The sequence below is a fragment of the Falco punctatus genome, assembly GCF_963210335.1.
Source record: "Falco punctatus genome assembly, chromosome: 7".
NCBI lineage: Eukaryota > Metazoa > Chordata > Aves > Falconiformes > Falconidae > Falco > Falco punctatus.
This window is the reverse complement of record NC_137587.1, coordinates 70,796,027-70,809,363: the sequence shown is the minus strand read 5'-3', so window position 1 is coordinate 70,809,363 and position 13,337 is coordinate 70,796,027. Positions and strand designations below refer to the sequence as shown.

The 13,337-nt window shown below is 56.2% G+C and overlaps 1 protein-coding gene across 1 annotated transcript in view; it reads left to right on the top strand.

Moving 5' to 3' along the window:
- Positions 1-3,992: 3,992 nt before the first annotated feature.
- The window catches only part of LINGO1 (leucine rich repeat and Ig domain containing 1), a 176,516-nt gene continuing 167,171 nt past the window's right edge, over positions 3,993-13,337 (top strand). The window contains exon 1 of the mRNA XM_080395439.1: positions 3,993-11,396. The gene's annotated coding sequence lies outside the window, so the exon portion shown is untranslated. The remainder of the gene's footprint in view (positions 11,397-13,337) is intronic.

The window sequence follows — 13,337 nt, the reverse complement described above, 5'->3', positions numbered from 1 at the left end:
GAAAGAGAGACAGATGAATAGGATGCAAAAGCAGTGAAGAAAAATAAATGTGCGATAAAGGGAGCGTGGGAGAGAAAGAAAAATGAGGCAACTCCGCAGCCGGGATGGGGAAGCAGAGTAAAGGCACAGGGGGACCTGCTACAGCCCAGCCACCCCAGTCCTGGCATGTGAAGCGAGGAACTGGGGGAGCAAACTGGGAACACACTGGTACAACATGGGTAGTGCTTAGCATCCTCCCACAGCCCCTCCTGGCTGTGCTCAACATGGAGACCTGGGGAGCGGGACCTGGTCTGGTGAAGAGATGCCCACGCTTTCATCCAGGAGCTCTCCTTTCCTCTCCTCCCACACCCCCTAACAAAGTTTTGCCCGAGGTGCAGGTGGAAGCAGTTGGGCGCTTTAACCTGGCTCTGTCTCCAGCTGTCAAGTGTTGTAAATATCTGGGAGGCGGTTAATGCTGGGAAACAACAGAGGTGCTTTAAATGCAGCCCAGAGCCAAACCCGCCGCTGGTTGGGCTCATAAATACCCGCTTTGTGCTTCTGCTCTGTTAGAAGGAAGCAATAAAAGAGAACAAAAGCCAAAGCCATCGTGGGGTGGCTTCAGCATCTCCAATACCTCCTTACCCCTTCCAGGGCATGTTTAATAGTGGTGAGGAGTAAAACCCAATTAGCTGGGGGAGAACTGGTGGCATGGGGGTGTTTGCTGGGCACCGAGATGGTGAGGTTGGGAGCTGGCCCAAGAGGATCCTGAAGGGCTTGGCATGCAAATGATTGTTTTTCCTATTATTTCCCCATTTTCAGCAGCCTGAGTAGCACTGAACATCTGCCTGAAGGCAAGTAACCTGGCCCAGCTCTTGAAACCACCACCGGCTTCATTGGCAGCAAGTGAAGTCCTCTGTTGAAGAGATAAAGTGTAGGGCTAAAGCACTAAAATTATCTGTGCTGAAACTAGGTGAGAGCAAATGCTGTTAAACAGGGCATGTGATAGGGAAACAGGTAATTGCTGGCACTGAGCAAACCCCAGGTGTCGCTGGGGAAGTCGGGGAAATGTTTCTCCTTTATCACCAGCTCCCATCAGCCCTAAAAGCAAAGGACCCCTGAGGTGGCAGGACCCACACTGGGGAAAAGTGGAAGCTCTGTCTGGAGGCAGGCATCAGTGGTGTAGCTCTGCCCCACATGTGGCTTTTTTTTTTTTTAAAATAAGCTGAATTCTCAGATGGACCCAGCAGAAAAATGAATAGCAGGACTTGAGAAAGCAGTCAAAATACATGGAGCTAAATTGGTCACCCCACAGGCAGCTGTGTAGCTTCTCCGGTGTCGTGATGCGTGGCCACACTGAAAGGGGAAAAAACAACGACAATTTCAAAAATCCTTTGAAGTAATAAACTATGATTATTGAAGTCCCTTAAAATACGAGGGGAAGATCCAGGAGTGCTTTTTAAAAAGTTGTTGGTGGAAGCTGGAGGGGTGAGGGAAGGCACCTTCACAGTGCTGAAGGCACCTGGGGAGGGCTGGGGGGTGGCTCCCTTTCCCATTCGGACCCAAAGGCTGGGCTGCCGCTCCACCTGCAGAAGCCTTATCTGCAAAGCCGCATATCTGCTTTAGCAGCCTCTTTTCCTCCGAAGTCTCTTTAATTCCATCCTTTTAGATCTGCCTTTTCAAGCGTAGCCCCAGTGACATCCATCTGCCCTTACAATAGAGGTGGTGTCCTGAATCGTTTTATTTTTGGCAACTTTGCCTTCAGCTCCTCTGTGGCGGGGAAGCGGGGAGATGCTGTCCCCCTCCTGCAGCTGCTGAGGATGCTCTGATGCTGTTGGGTTCGGGGACAGCTATTTCAGTCCTCAGTGCCTCATCCGCCAGTGGATGCAGGACAGATGGACGCTTTTGGGCAGCGGCTGTAGGCACCTCCTGAAGCTGTGCAAGCCTGTCTGTGAGTTACTAATAGCATGTGGCTTTTGCTGGTTCGTACCCATGTGCCTGTAGGGACAACCCTGTATCCCACCCTGCATCTGTCCCGTGGTACAGCTGGGACTGGGATGGCCTTTTAACGTTTGCTGCTTGGGGCTGGGAAAGGCACGGGGAGCCCAGCCCTGAGTTTTTGATGGCTAGCAAGTTCTTCCACAGCCAGAGGAGAAAAGACAGAGGGAACTGGGGAAATATATAAAGATACAAATTTCTTCTAACACTTTTCTTTTTTCAGTGTGAGCCCTTCCGGGAGGAGGTCTTTAAAATTAATAATGTTCTTTCTTTTTCTCTCTCTTTTCCCAAGACTCCTGGTTTAAATTAATGAAATGTCAAATACTATTAAGTTCTGATCATGTGTTTGTGATAACGGACTGATTTCCAGCCAGTTTACAACTCTGATCCATTCTCTTCCTCCCCCTCTTGTTTTTTTCTTTTTCTTTTCCCCCTCTCCGCTTCAAACTCTCTTTATTAGATTTGCTCTTTCATCGGCTCCACATGATTTCCATTCTTTGTGGTCCAAGGCTGGGGAAAGACTTTTCGCTGAGCAGATTTTAAGGCTTTTTAGATTTCTAGTATTTTTCTCCAACATCTGCTTAGATCAGAGGTGACAGCCCCTGCCATAATACTCTACCAGGAGCTGTTGGGTGCTCTCAGGGACCTCAAAGCCTGTACCACAAAGACCCCAAACCCTAACATTTCTATTCTCACTTCCTTCCTTCTCTCTGTACGTGGGTACTGATTATGTTAATGAGTTTAAAATGCCACATAATAATCCAACACACTGTAGCCGGTGACCTTGCATGGGAAAAAGAGCTTTGTTATCTTCCTCTGTGCTGTTTCTTGGCAGGGGAATAATGGGGGCAATTACAACTAGCACAAACAGCTGTGGGGGTCAGGCAGGGGATGGCCAGTCCCTGCTGACTGTGCCCGGGGGGCTGCAGGGCATGGTACACACCGGGGCCAGACCCTGCCACTGGGAACTGGCTGCCAAGGCTGTGGGGATGCTGAGCTGTGTTTTGCCGGTAGTGACTTACCAGGACACGGTGAAAAAGGAAAAAAAAATAAAATAATCTCTGATGGCCACAAACTGCTATGGAAAAGAAAGAGGCCTCTGGGGAACGGCACCCCCAAACACCTGAACTGCCTGGCTATGAATCGAGGAGCCGTTGCTTTGCTTGCTCCCCCGACAAGGTTGTGTGGTGAAGGTTGTACAGCCAGCAGCTTTGCTAGAGGAATGATTTAGGGGAGGATGAATGGGTGGACTTGCATTTAGGCAGCTAGATGGGCTCATCCCCTAACGGATGGGCAACGAGGCGACAAGGTGCTCTTGCTGATGGCTTCATCAATCACCCCTCTGGCTGGGCTCTCCGGCAAGCTGGAAGAGCTCAAAGGGTTAATCTGTAATTTAGGACTCTACACAGAAGATACAGTCATTGGGGGAGAAGAAAGCCCTGTCGAAGGCTTTAGGAAATAATTTGCCTTGGCACTTTCTTATAAGAGTGAATTGATTTTTGCTGGGCTGTGTCAGGCTGAATTATGAATGGGGGAAAGTAGGACTGGCACTCCCGGAGGTGAAGGTGTGATAATTAGAGGCATGGGGGAGGGCGGGGCTTGGGGGCTGCCTCTTTCCAGTGATTCCCACCTGAGCCCAGGGCCACAGTGTCACTGTCCTCGGAGCCCCTGGGGAGGCAGGTTTGCTCCCGCCTGGCCACAGAGGTGGCCCCCCCATGTTGTGCTCCCAAGACTGGGCCAGGAGAAGCCTTTCCAAGACCACCCAGGACCACCTCCTCTCCCTGCCCAGCCAGCAGAGCAGCTGATGCTGGTTGCTGAAGGGCAAAGCAAAGCATGATGAGGACAGTGCGAGCGTGCAAGATGTGATGCCATCACCCTGCCCTCGCCCACTGCAGCCCCACTGGGAAGCGCTGTGCCCCCAAGCCCCGCTCCAGCCCTTTGCCCTGGCCTTGAAAATTCCTGGTGCTGCCTCGCCATCCGCATCCACCTCTGGCAGTCTGGCACTGAGCTGGCTGCTGGGCTGGCTCTGTCCCTCAAGCGCTTTATCAGCCGTGCCCTGCTCAATGCTGCTTTCTGAGGCAAAGACCCTCCTGCAGGCTGCTGGGAATTGTAGTGCAGTGAAGCTGGCAGCCAGGAATGGGGACAAAGCAGGCTCTGGGCTAGCTGCCGGCCTGGCCTGTGCGGCTCCCCTTGGCAGAGCCAGCACCAGACCTTGCCCCTGGCACAAGGAGACCCCGAGGAACGTGCCATCTGCGCCAGCATGAGCCGCTTCGCCATAGCTCGGGCTGAGCATCCTGCTGCTCGGCTTGGCTTTTGTTTGCCAGCTCAAGGGGAGGCAGTGGGAAGAAAATGAGGTCTGGGTTTCTTCTTTCCCCCCTTTGCCCTTTTATTTATTATCCTCTATTATGAACCAGCTCCGGCTCATCAGTAAGACCTGGGAACAGCAACTCCTGAATAAGAGACCCCATAGAAAAGCCTCACCTGATCACAGCCACTTCTCAAACAAAGGGGCTTAGACTATCTGCTTCCTTCCCTGCCCCTTTTCCCAGTAAATCCACCCCCCCACCCCACCCCCTGCCCAAAGAACAGCGCATTTTGCTCCGTGATCACAGCTAACCCAGTAATAAGCACTGGGTTCATCCAGCTCAGCATTCCCCGGTTCCTGGGAGGATGGAAATGCCCTGCTCCCCTGGGAAATAGGCAGGCATGGAGAGGAGGCGGCTATCACACAGCACACACAGCACTTGCCGGGGGGGGGGGGGGGGGGGGGAGCCCGACCCTGTTGTCTTCTGGAGCTGTGGCTCAGCCCCCACCCCAGGTAATTGTGCATGGAAATGCATTCCCATTTCTCTGCTCAACCGTCCTGCTTGCTGTCACAGCCGAACGTTTTGCATGTGCAATTACCCGTCCCTGCATATATCTGTGGGCATGCTCAGGTGTCGACTACCAGCCTTCGGCGGCTGTCGCGCAGCCACGTCGCTCTGCGTTTGAGCTTTAATAGCAGTCAAGCAGAAGCCATTTTCCATATGAAGCTGCAGGACCTATGGGGTAAATAAATGGGTTTGAAAGCCTAGCAGTATAATGAGTTAATTTAAAAGCTGCCTTCTCTTCTTGTATATTAATTTACTTGGCATTATGTTTAATCTTTCACTTACTGGGGTTTCATCAGCTTCTTTCTCCCCTTCCCCCTCCGTGGCTCCCTGGGATGCTCTGCCTTTGGAACGAGCAGGAGAGAGCCAAACGAGGACTGGAGAGTGGGGACCAGACCCAGGCCACGGGGAGCTGCTGGGTCCCACAGGAGCTCAGTGTGGCACCTCACGATCTTCTGCTCTGGTGGGTGCCTGGCAGGCAGGTGCAGACTGATCCTCCCATGATCAGGGGTGGGAGCGGGGAGGGCACTGCTGGTGCTGTTGGCCAAGGTGCTAATCACTTTAACGAATTGGGAGGGTGGCTGGGGGAATTAATTAGCTCTAATCAGGAAAATGATAGCTGACAAGTTAGCTGGGGGTGGAAGTGAAAGCCTTGTGCTCAGCTCTCAGTGCCTGCTGTTACTGCCCACCTGCCCCTGCATGCGGGGGATGCCCAGCTCCAGCGCCCCCCAGGCACAGCACCGAGCCAGAGGACCTTGAGCCACCACTCCCCATGTCCCGCACCCACCTGTGGCTCCAGTCCTGGCTTTGCTGACTTCCCACAGTTGGCCCTGTGTGGAGGGACTGAAATTTGACGACGTGGGCATGATCCTTCCTGAGCATCCATCACACTGGTCCTGCTCCCATCCTCCTGCCAGCAGCCTCGATGTCTTGAGTGTGAGTGGATGACATTTCGCGTGAGAATCTCTTTGCAGGGGCATGGGCGGGCAGTGCAATGAATAAAAGGCTGGTGCAGCCAGGGAAATCAGGGCAGAGATGGCAGCAGCAGCTCCTCGGTGCTCTGAGAGCATGCTCGTGCCGAGGCGGTATGAGCTGAATTGGACAAGTGAGACACGGGTCCCCATTGCGCAGCTGTGCTTTGCAGCCCCGATCTTTGTGTCACCGTGCTAACGAGGCTGCAACGCAGCCGTGTGTCCATGGCTGGTCCAGATCCCCACCGGATTGCCTGTTGGTCTAGTCGATGAGAAACTGGGGGTGTGATATTGTCAGCAGCGCATGGGGAGGCAGGCAGGCAGGCAGCAAGCAGGGCTTGGCAGGGTTTACCAGCAGCCCAGTGACGATGCAGTGGTGGGTGCCAGGAAGAGTGGCAGGCGCGTCTGGTGGCGCCAGGAGACCTCGCCTGGAGCATCCCCTGCCATTTCCATCATCTGTCTCTGAGGGGGATTAGCCTAAGCTGTCTCAAAGAAGAAACGATGGATGATCTGGAAGAGAGAGAGACTACTGTGGGGCTTATTTAAACCAAGCTGACCTGAGAAACTATCCCTGAGGCCATCGTGGCAGGGTAGGCTAATGCCAGGGAGAGGAAGATGGGAGATTGCAGGGCAAAGGATGTGGGTCAGGGCCCCGGGGCAGCATCCAGCCTGTGTAGCACCGGGTCATGGGCAGGAGGTTCAGCTCGTGCCCAGCTGCGTCTTCAGTGCTGGGGGAGTGTTGGCAGCAGCTGCTGCTGGGAACATCCCCCTCCCTCCCCTCTTGCTAATGAACGTAGGTGAAACTTGCTGTGCCATGACTTTAATCAGCAAAGAAAACTGGAAAACTGCAAAGCTTTTTTTTTTTTTTTCTCCCCTTTCCCCACCTGCTGAATTCAGTGCCGAATGTGAATTAGGTGGCATTTGGGCTTGGCTGCGTGCCTGCTTCCCGTGCTAATGCAGGGAGCCAGCCTCTCCCGCACATCAAGGCTCCCAGGCTGATCCACGGCGCGCCTGGATCAGCCCCTTGCATTTCACACCGTGCACAATAACCCCCGGAGCTTAAAGGCTGCTTGCCTGACCCCTCCGAGCACCCAGCCAACAAGCCCAGCCACGTGCTGGGGTGCGGGACGGGTCCGTGGCACCCATGGGTGGCCAGGCAGGGCAGCTCTGGCCATGGCACTGGGCTGGAGGGCGAGGACATGCCGCAGCAACCTTGGGAGCCGAAGCTCGCAGCCGGTGCTGCTGTGTGCGCTGTGCCTGCAGCTCCAGGGAGCCTGTGGTCACATCAGCCCATGGCTGGCACGTGGGCAGCGCGCTCAGCAGCGCCGGGAAAGGGATGCAGGGTGTAGGCGTCCCCGGAGCGTACATGGGGGTGCTGCAGCAGTACCCCTGGGCTCACACCTATGGGTCCGTCAGCATGGCAGGAGTAATTTGCAGCTCCATTAGCACTTGGAGTCGGCACAGCGGCCCCGCAATGTGTCCATTTGATAAGAGGCAAGTTCCATTGAATAATGAGCAGTAATTGGATTTCAGGGTTAACCAGCTTGCAGCAAAAATAGAAAAGAACAGAGAACCATTGGATATTTCTGTTCTGGCTCATCAGACACTGGAGGTTTATCTCTGCTGAGAATAGCACAGGAGAGGTAAAGTTATTAGTGACCATCAGAGCATGGTGATACCATCTCCCTCTTGTGTTTAGTGGGATGAGTCTGTGTGTCCTCTGTGAGTTTCATTTAAGGCTACAGGAGTTTATAACCCCCCACGGGAGAGCTCCGCACGTACACCATTGCAGTGCAGCAGAGAAGAGAGAAATCAACCCTCTTTAGTATGCGGGAGCGCCCAACCCCGCTGCGTTCGGCCAGAGGGGAAGGCAGGAGCCGGCAGCCTGGGGAGCTGGCTGGGTAGGCTTGTTCTGCAGGCACAGGGCAAGGTCTCTTGCAGCGTCACCTCATTCAGGTGACAACCTGGCACGGGGAAGGCCAGCACATGGGTGGCACTGCTGTGCTCCGAGCTGCAGTTGCCAGCTTTGGGGTGGCATCAGGCGAGGTGGAGCAGGCACCGATGGCTGTGCTGGGCACTGGGAGATGTTCAAAGTGCCACACGCAGCCGCAGTGGCCCGTCTTCCAGCAAGATTAATTCATGCTGGAAGTGGTGCGGAGAAGGGCTGTTAGCATGGTGGGGGGAATGGAGAGCCTGTCTTATAAGACAAGACTGAAAGCACTTGGCTTGTCTAGCCCAGAAAAGGGAAGGTAAAGCGGGGATATGATTACTCTCCATAAATATATCAAGCAAGTAAACACTAGGTACAGAAAGGAACCATTTAAGCTAAAAGACTGTGCTGGCACAAGAACAAATAGGTTTAAACTGTCTAATGTAGGCTGGAAATTAGGAGACAGTTTTTAACCATGGGAGTTGCGAGACAGTTTTTAGCCATGGGAAGCAGAGAAGGAAAAATACCTCACTGCTTTCCAGACGGAGCTGGACCAGCATGTGAAGGGAGCAGAAAACCAGCTGCCTGCAACTGCAGGGGTCTGAAGTGGGAGCCAGCAGGGTCCTGCCCACTCCAGGCTCCTTTCTGGATGTCCTGGGTGCATCATGCAGTGCTGGCACCTCTGAGGACCCCAGTTTCCTAGGGCAGGGAGCATCGTTCCTGCAGGCAGGGACAGCTGATGCCAGGCCCCCTCTGCACAGGGACTGTCAGGCACCCAGAGCTGGGGACAGCCCCCCAAAGTGCTTGGGAGTGGACGCGGCGATGAGCCAGAGGCAGCCAGCATCGGCCGTGGGCAGGGAAGGCACCACAGGAGCTGAAGCATCCACTGACCTGAGCGGAGCAGCTCATAGCACCCGGATTTGGGCTGGCGACCTGCTGCCGTCATTGCTTTTTCTGGATTTTCTCTGGAAACAGCACACAGCTGGGCCACCAACTCCAGATTTTACCTCCTGCATGAAATTATTCTGAATTCCTTGTATATTCTAGGGCCTGCCTAAAGGATGGGTGAAGAATCTGCTGATGAGGACTCTAATCAGTTTTGAGAGCAGGTAATTTCTCAGCTAGAGATCATCTCCAAACAGGAAATCAGATTCAGAAGATAGCTGCTTTATGCAGCACATCATGGTGGACTAGAGCAAAGCTTGTTGTAATAATAAGCAGAGCTGGAATAAGAAGATCATTACTAATGTTATGCATTAATTACTTTCCAATCCTCCTATGAGGTGGATTTTCCTATCTCACTTATCCCTAGTGTTAATGGAATAGGAATAATTCTAGCCCAAATCCTGGACAGGTTTTTTGGATGCTATATCTCCTTCCTGAAACCAGAGGAAAGATGTTCCCTGCTTTCAGCGTGTTCTGAGTCTGGCACCGTGCCTGGGATCATCGTAAGACACAAAAGCATCTGATGGAAGCGACCACTGGATGGAGCCTCAAAGGTCATAACAATACCTGGTTCTGGTACAGATGGTGTTCACTGATGAAACACACCAAGCGCGAAAGCAGCGAGGATCAGTACCACAGCGTGAGGCATGGAGGGGTGCTGCCTGTGCTCCTGCCGCAGAGCCGGGGCTGCGCGGCGCTGCCTGCTCCCATCCTGCTCCCAGCTCTGTCCCCCTGAGCGAGCTGCCTGCCCCTCTGCCTGCTCCTGCCCCCAGGTCTGCCTGCCCTTGCTGTGGCGGCTGGAGTTTCCTCGGGACAGGGAGCACTGGGCTTGCTCCTGGTGGCTGTGCAGCGCTGAGCACCGCTGGCACCCCCACCAGCACCCGTGCCAGCTGTGGCCACGGTGGGCTGCTGCAGTCCAGCCGGTAGCCCAGGGCCAGGGGCACATTCACTCCCCCAGGCTGCACAGGCTGGGGTGCTCTGGAAAACCTCACCAAACAGGTTGCTTCATTCCAGCAAGACAAACAGAGGTAACTTAACGGTGTAGAGAACTCCGGGTTTGATTAAAACCCACAGGCCTGCAAGCCTCTGCTCCTGCTTGAGCAAGCAGGAGGAGGATATTGGCAGGAGAAAATCTGATGGATTTTCAGAATCAGAAAACATCTGATAATACCTGAAGCTAGAGTGTGGCAGGGTGGCAGCTTTGGGAAGGGGGCTTGCAGCTTGGCTTGTAGAAGGGAGCCCAGGGCATTTCCCCAGGGCAGGGTCCAGGGCACTGAGGACCTCGGTGGGTCCTCTCCTCCAGCCCTGGGAAGGGGTAAGGCAAACCCAGCCAGGGGGATAAACTTAGGTCTGGGAATAGGACAATGCCCGATTCAATCATCTTGCAAATTTGCAACAGAGCACCCCAAATTAGCAATGGTTTTTATGGATGAGTGCACGAACACGTTCATTAAAGGAGGCCTGTGGAGAAGGTGAGGGCTGCTTGGGGAGGGGGCTCTGCCAAAGCTTCATATGCCTTTCCCACTGGATTAGCGTCTCCTGTGCCAGGTGGCCCGTGCCAGGTGTACAGACACGAGCACCAGATGTGTGCAGGGCATGGTGTAAGTTGGTCTTGCAGAGAAACAGTTGATGGTGCTCTTCAGGGGGCTGTTTAGGCATGGGGCGCAGCGGGGGGCAAGGAGAGGGGCTTCCTCCGTGGGCAGCTGGACAGCCAGGCCCTGCAGAGCTGCCAGCTCGAGCCCATGATCTCCAGGCAGAGATTTTAGCGTGATTGCTGAATGCACCGAGTGCCAAGGAAGGCTGTGGCTTCCCTCAGATCCTGCTGAGACGTCGTATGGGTAAAATGTTTGTTGGAAAGCCCCTCTGGTAAGTCACAGGCTGCTGGTGGTGCTGTGCACCTGGGGACAGCTTGGCCCAGCGTCCCTCAGCTGCAGCAGGACTGGGGCTCACTGGGAAGGTGCAGGGCAGTGGATAACCTGCCCCAACCCCAGTCAGCTCTGTTCTCCCCAGGGATCCAGGAACATTTCCCCCCACGAGGCTGGCACCCCGCCAGGTTGCTTAGGGGGTGTCTCTCACCGTCACAGAATAATGGAGGGGGGCTGCATGGTGTGCTGCTGGCTGGGGCTCAGCATCAGGGCTGCCCGCGCCCCGTGCGGGGGGGACGTGGCTGAGCCCCGACAGCTCAACGCACTGATGGCTGCAAAGGCCATCAATGGCAGCACCGCTGCAGCCACCAGTGCGCTGAGCTGTCGGGGCTCGGCCGCACAGCATGCCCAGAGCCCCAGGGGGCCCGGGGGGCGCCGTGCAGCCCGGGGGAGGGTCAAGCCGCGTGCCCCCCCTCCCCCGGCTCTGCGGACGCTCTCTCTTTAAAGCAATCCCGGCCGCGATTTGTCGCCGGGGCCGGGCGCGGAGGGGCGCGGGGAGGCGGGGGCGGGCGGGGCGCTCCGGTACGGCGGCGGCGGGAGGTGCCGGGCGCCGCGGCGGCGAGCGGAGCCTCGAGCCGCCAGCCCCGGGGTATGCGCGCGTCCCCGCCGCTGCCGCGGGGTGCGGGGGAGCGCGTGCGGCGGAGCGCGGAGCCGAGCGGCGGGGAGCGGGGCGCGGGAGCCCGGCCGAGCCCCGAGCGGCGGAGGATGCGCCGAGCCCCGCGGAGCCGAGCCCAGCTGCAGCGCGGCGCGTCTCGCCCGGCCGCCGCCCGAGCCCCCGCAGGTAACGGTGGCGGGGGGAGGGGGCAGCCGCAGCGGGATGGGGCTGGGGGGGGGCGCTCCTTGGGGACCTGCGGCTTCTCTGAGCATCGCTCAGCAAGTGGGACCTGCCGCCTGCCGCCCTCGCAGCGGGGCTAGGAGGAGGGAAGGGACCCCTCGGCGGCGTGCAGGGCTCCTTGGGGCAGGTAGGTGGGGGTCCCCGTGCTCGCGGTTTCCCGCCCGCCCCCCGCCCGAGCTGCCGGAGGCCCAGCCCGGAGTGATGGCAGATGCTCAGCGCCAACCTCAAAACCGCCAGGATCGAAGCTGGGCTTTGAGGTTGGATACGCGCAGCAACCTCAGGCAGCAGGCGGGGGGTGGGCAGGGCTGAGCAGGGGGCTGTTGCCAGGCCGGCTGCTCGCCCACCTTGCCACCCACTCCCCAAACGCGGCCAACTTTGGGCTGACTCAATGGGGCACCCAGCGCCTCCGGTAACGGTGGGTGCGCTGGGAGCCAGCCCTGCCTTGGGCAGCTCAGGCTGGAGCTGGAGCAGGTGGTGGGAAGGGTGCCTGGACCGTGATGGTCGGACCTCTGGGGACCGATGGCTCGGTGACGGATGATACCCCAGGTTTAGCAACAAGGGTGGGTTCGATTCGATCCCAGACATTTGTTTTCCAGCTCTTCATTCTCCAGATGATCTGCCCTGCTAGGGAAGCTGCCTGCATGCGTCTTGCGTCTTGTTCAGCTCCTCTGCCAAATTAGGGCAAATTGCAAAGCTGTCCTCCTGCCCCCTCCCCCCATCCATGTCTCTTGAGAAACTGAGGCTCATCTCATGTTCCTTGGCTTGTACAGAAGCAACCCGCCACAACAGCGATCGGAGGGCCCCAGGGCTCTCCTTTTATCTGCTGCGCTGCTAACAGGAGAGAGAGAGGGGTTTAATTATCCTCAAGTGTCAGTTCAAGATAAATCTGCTGGGACACAACTCTTGGCAGGTGTGAAATAACAGGACGTTTTCATGCATGGGAGGCTGAGCTGAGAACAGTTCAGTGGTTTAATTGGTGGCTTCTAGAAGGGTTCATAGCAAGGTGCAGAAAATGGGACGGTGCAGGCTCCAGCAGCAACGCTGGTGCTACAGCTGTGGCAAAGGGAAGATGGATGCTGAAGGCTGAGAACTTTCGCTGGTGCATTGCTTTGGGGGCTCGGTGCAGAGCGGATGCTCTGGGCTGGTAGCACAGCCTCAAGTCGATGCCATCCTCTGAGGGGCTGATGCTTTTCCAGCATTGCTTCATTTCAGCTCATCTTTTCAGTCTCAAGGAGTCCTTGCGGGGCTGTCAGGAGACGTGCCCTGTTTTATGGGATCCCCAGGGAGCCAAGGAGGCGGGAATTACCTCTAGAACCAAGGTACTCCAGAGCTGTGTCTAAGCACATAAGGTGGGATGGCCTCAGGGTTTATTGAACAGCTTCTCCTCCCTCCTCCTGCCATATCCCTGTAGCGCTCTACAGGAGCTCTTGAGATAAGCGTTTGGAGAGTTTCGGTTCCCTGACTCCATGGGGAAAAGCCTCTTCCCTCTCCAAACGGCTGCAGCAGGGGGGCTCAGTGCTCACGGGGGATGTCCCCACCCTGCCAGGGCTGCAGTGCTGGGATGCGTGGAGCATCTGTCTCCTCATCCCGCCCGGCTGAGATCACTGGCCCCAGGAGCCGGGTTCAGACCAGAGAGCAGAAGTTCCTCCAGACGGTCCTTCTGCCGTGGCGTCCCACCGTGGCCGTATCTACCGTGAAACGAGGCCTCTCTGCAGCCAGACTGTGTAACGAGTCCATCTGGGGCACACCGGTGGGAGGAGGGAGGACATCACCTTTTGTTTTATTTTTTATCTAGATGTGCTGAGCTGTCCTCTGTCCTTGTTCCTTAGCCTTCTCAGGGGGGATGTGGGTACGAGGAGCTGGTGGGCTGATTTTCTGGCTGAAGCT